The sequence below is a fragment of the Lactuca serriola genome, chromosome 3, assembly GCF_051521515.1.
Source record: "Lactuca serriola cultivar US96UC23 chromosome 3, Lser_US96UC23_V15, whole genome shotgun sequence".
NCBI classification, from domain to species: Eukaryota; Viridiplantae; Streptophyta; class Magnoliopsida; order Asterales; family Asteraceae; genus Lactuca; species Lactuca serriola.
The window spans coordinates 77,794,063-77,798,413 of NC_136410.1; the positions used below are offsets into that span (position 1 = coordinate 77,794,063).

General features: G+C 36.5%; 2 long non-coding RNA genes and 1 pseudogene across 3 annotated transcripts; 2 read left to right on the plus strand and 1 right to left on the minus strand.

The window, feature by feature from the left end:
* Positions 1 to 1,155: 1,155 nt before the first annotated feature.
* On the minus strand, positions 1,156 to 2,220 carry LOC145094537 (uncharacterized). Its single transcript, XR_013703404.1, has 3 exons — positions 1,851 to 2,220; positions 1,325 to 1,606; positions 1,156 to 1,236 (listed from the first exon to the last, which is right to left on the minus strand). It is a non-coding gene; the product is annotated as an uncharacterized LOC145094537 (long non-coding RNA).
* A 129-nt stretch (positions 2,221 to 2,349) lies between these two features.
* LOC145094536 (uncharacterized) lies at positions 2,350 to 2,981 on the plus strand. Its single transcript, XR_013703403.1, has 4 exons — positions 2,350 to 2,436; positions 2,504 to 2,610; positions 2,678 to 2,782; positions 2,867 to 2,981. It is a non-coding gene; the product is annotated as an uncharacterized LOC145094536 (long non-coding RNA).
* A 193-nt stretch (positions 2,982 to 3,174) lies between these two features.
* LOC145095418 (AP-2 complex subunit alpha-1 pseudogene) lies at positions 3,175 to 3,924 on the plus strand (annotated as a pseudogene). The gene is made up of 3 exons (XR_013703697.1): positions 3,175 to 3,506; positions 3,601 to 3,681; positions 3,808 to 3,924. The product of XR_013703697.1 is annotated as an AP-2 complex subunit alpha-1 pseudogene (transcript).
* Positions 3,925 to 4,351: the final 427 nt, after the last annotated feature.

The window sequence follows — 4,351 nt, forward strand, 5'->3', positions numbered from 1 at the left end:
GGCTTTACACGAAGTTCTCCAAGTGCGAGTTCTGGTTGCACGAGTTGTAGTTTCTGGGGCACCTTGTCAACCAGAACGATATTCTGGTCGATCCGGACAACGTGGAGGCCATGATGAGATAGGAGGTTCCGAAGTCTCCATCTGAGATTCAGAGCTTCCTTGGGCTAGCTGGATACTATCGGAGATTTATTCAGGATGTCTCCAAGATAGTAGCGCCCCTGACCCGATTGACGAAGAAGACCGCTGTTTTCCGCTGGGGGCCTAAGCAGCAGGCAACGTTTGAGACTTTGAGGTAGAAGTTATGCGTAGAAGTTACGCGAGATGCCAATTTTGACTCTACTAGAGGGTGTCGAGGATTTCATAGTTTATTGTTACACGTCTATTTCGGGCTTGGGTGCGTTCTTGATGCAGAGAGGGAACATCATCGCTTACGCCTCGAAGCAGCTGAAGCCTCACGGGGCGAATTACCCAACGCATGATTTAGAGTTGGGAGCAGTGGTTTTTGCCCTAAAGATTTTGCGACACTACCTCTATGGGGTTCGTTGAATTATTTATACGGGTCACAACACTACTAGAAAAAAGGCCTTTTACGACGCTCATTGCGCATCGTAAAACGCTCAGACGACGCGCAAATGCGTGTCAAGGAAGGCCCTGTCATAAAGAGAGACGACGCGCTTTTGCGCGTCGTCTATAGACGACGCGCATTTACGACGCGCATTTACGACGCGCATTTACGACGCGTTTTTACGACACGCAATGCGTATCAAGGAAGGCCCTGTCATAAAGGAAGACGACACGCATTCGCGTGTCGTAACCTTATGACGCGCGTGTTAATGACACGCAATGCGTATCAAAAAAGCCCCTGTCAAGAAAGGCCATGTCATAAATGAAGATGACACACATTTTTGTGTATCGTAATTTTAAATTTAAAAAAAAAATTATTTATGGATTTACTTATTTTCATATTAAATTTGCATTTTATGTCACATAATGGAAAATAAAATACCATATACAAATAATACAATGCATTGCACAAAAGTTAATGTTATACAAATAATCATTCGAATAGTAGACAAATGTAATACTACAAATAATCATTCCAATAGTAGACAAATGTAAGATTTCAACATTTTTTTTATATAATTAACTAAATTATTAGCCAAATTTCCTAAAATACCAACATACTTTTCTATGAAGAGCATTAACACTATTCTTTTCCATCAAAAACTTCAAAACCTGCATAATTAATTTAATGTTTAATCAGCTATAGGTCAATAAGGTAGGTTTAAGCAAAAGAGGTTCATAGTAGTAAGATTTTACTTACCACTGTTGTTAATGACATTGAAAGAAGCAGCCCAACAAACACCCCCTCAGAAGGATTATTACTAAATGAAACCACAAACAAAGTTAAAAAGTCAAGTATTTTGTGACAACCCCGGAACCAGGGGCAAGGCTGTTTTTACCCATGGTATGACCTAATACATGATAATAAAGACTTGTTTAACAAAAAGAAAAATGATTTCTCACGTGACATCACTATTAAGAATTGATGAAAGAGGGTACTCCACACTGTATTGCCAACAAGCTTGACACCAACACCTAAAAGCTGGAAAAAACAATAACAGAAATAAAAATAAATGTAAGATTTGAGATAACAGATGCATAATTCACATGTCTACTTTTACCAATTTATTTTATGCAACATATATGCAGCTGACATGAATGAATTATACAACAAGTTAGGATTAAAATAAGGGATGGTTGCATATTTAGTATGATAAATAAAGAGATTTGTGGCATAAGGGTGCATAAATAATAAAAAGCAAAAAGGAAGAGGAAAGCTGACTTACATAATCAGCAAATTTCTGAATTGGTGCTTTTAACATAATACATAAGAGTGGTCCCGAAGGGATAGCTGGCAGCAAAAAATCTCAGGCAAAAAAAATTCCAGGAGAAAACAGTTAGTACCTCAAAAGCAAAGGTTTTATAGGGTTAGGCATGCACCAGCAAGACAGGGACTAAGATTATAAGTGATGTGAATGGGACATAGTAATTAAAGGAATTTTTGTTACCATTGTTCCATGCATAGTGGTTGGGGTAGAGTGTTTTTCCATCACTGTTAACACAGAAGGGTCCAAGTTTTTCCATGGCTCCATATCCAAACAACAAGCATCCTAGCCCAGTAGAATACCTTCATTAATAGTGGTTCTTACTCTAAATTTTGGTGCATTTGGATGATGATCTTTAGAATCTCCATTCTGATTCATGAATATTCTAATTAATTTGGTATTGTAGAATGTAGATTGGTATCTGCATTATTAAAGTTCATAGGACTTACTACTGACTCACTTTTCTTTTTTTAATCATTAGCCTTATGCAGCTCTCAAAGCTAGAGAATATCTTGATAAGCCTGCAATACATGAGACAATGGTGAAGGTATGTAGATTATATCTTATATTTCCTACACAAATATAGACAACTGTATGCTAATGTCATTATGCAGGTTAGCGCTTATCTGCTTGGAGAATACAGCCATCTTTTGGCCAGACGACCTGGGTGTAGCCCAAAGGACATTTTTGTCATTATACATGAGAAGCTTCCTACTGTATCGTGAGTATTTCTATTTCTATACATCTATGTTTTCTTTTGTGATCATCATCTATTTTTTTTTCTACAGGACTCCAACAATATCCATTCTTCTCTCAACATACGCATAGATTTTGATGCACTCTCAACCACCAGATCCCGAATTACAAAACCAGATCTGGGCAATATTCAGCAAGTGAGTTTATAATAAATAGGAGCTACACTTTTTTTTTTTGTATATGCAAAATTTGATAATATTTAATTTCACACACATTGACAGATATGAAACATGCATTGATACTGAGATACAACAAAGAGCTATGGAGTATTTTGCATTGAGTAGGAAAGGTGAAGCCCTGATGGATATATTAGCAGAAATGCCAAAGTTCCCTGAACGTGAGGTATATTTAAGCGTAGGGTTTTAATTGATTGATTGATTGAGCATATAATAATAATAATAATAATAATAATAATAATAATAATAATAATAATAATAATAATAATAATAATAATAATAATAATAATAATTTATCTGATATGGTGATTGTTGTTGACTTTGATTTACCTTTTTGAAGTCTTCATTGATCAAGAAAGAAGAAGACACTGAAGCTGATACTGCAGAGCTAAGTGCTATCAAGTCACGCACACAACAGCAGGCTTCTAATGCTTTAGTGGTGACATCTGAGCGCGAACCTCCCCAACTTGGTATGGTCAAAATCCCCAGCGTTGACCATAACTCTGTGAGCATTGACCAAGAGTTGACTCAAGCTAATGGAATTTCACATGAAGTTGACCACCCTCAACCTGATATTCTTGGAGGTCTTTTAAGCCCACTGGCTATTGAAGCACCTCCTCCTCCTGTAAGTGAAGATGATGCATTAGCTCTTGCACCTGTTGAAGAGCAAGATAATATTGTAAAGGTACTACTGTCTGCCACATGTCCTATCCTCATTGGCTATAAATATCATTTATTTCTTTATATTATTTTAACTTTCTGTTGACAACCTTACACAGCCAATAGGAGACACTGCAGAAAGATTTCATGCCCTGTGTCTTAAAGATAGTGGAGTTCTATATGAAGATCCTTATGTTCAGGTACTAAAAAGTCAAGTTATATATATATATATATATATATATATATATATATATATATATATATATCACATATCATATATTGCATTAGATTTTATTTATTTTTTTGATTAATTATTATTATTCCAGATTGGTATCAAAGCAGACTGGCGAGGTCATCAAGGTCGCCTAGTCATCTTTTTGGGGAACAAAACAACTTCTTCACTCACTTCAGTTCAAGCAGGGTTTTGCCTCCATCTCATTTAAAACTGGAACTCTCATCAGCAAAGAACAAGCTTCAAACCATGCAAACCATGGTGTTTGTCGTCCACACACAGCCTTCTCTAACAGCCCATCTTTTTTCCAGGGCAAAAGAGTTGGGCATGATGGGTGAAGGATACATGTGGATCATAACAAGTAAGACTACCAACTTGTTGAATTCCATGGATGCTAAAGCAATCAAATCGATGCAGGGGGCTGTGGGTTTCAGATCGTATTTTCCAGCATCAAGAAAGCTTCACAACTTTGCTTCAAAATGGAGGGAGGAACATTATGCAATTAATAAAAGAAACCATTTCAAGAAAGTCAATTATAGACTTCATTCAAGTAAGAATGAATCAAGAAGAGCCCTTGAATGAATTGGTCAAGCAATTAAAAACAAGATAGTATTTTAAAGATGTTAAAATTAGGTAAA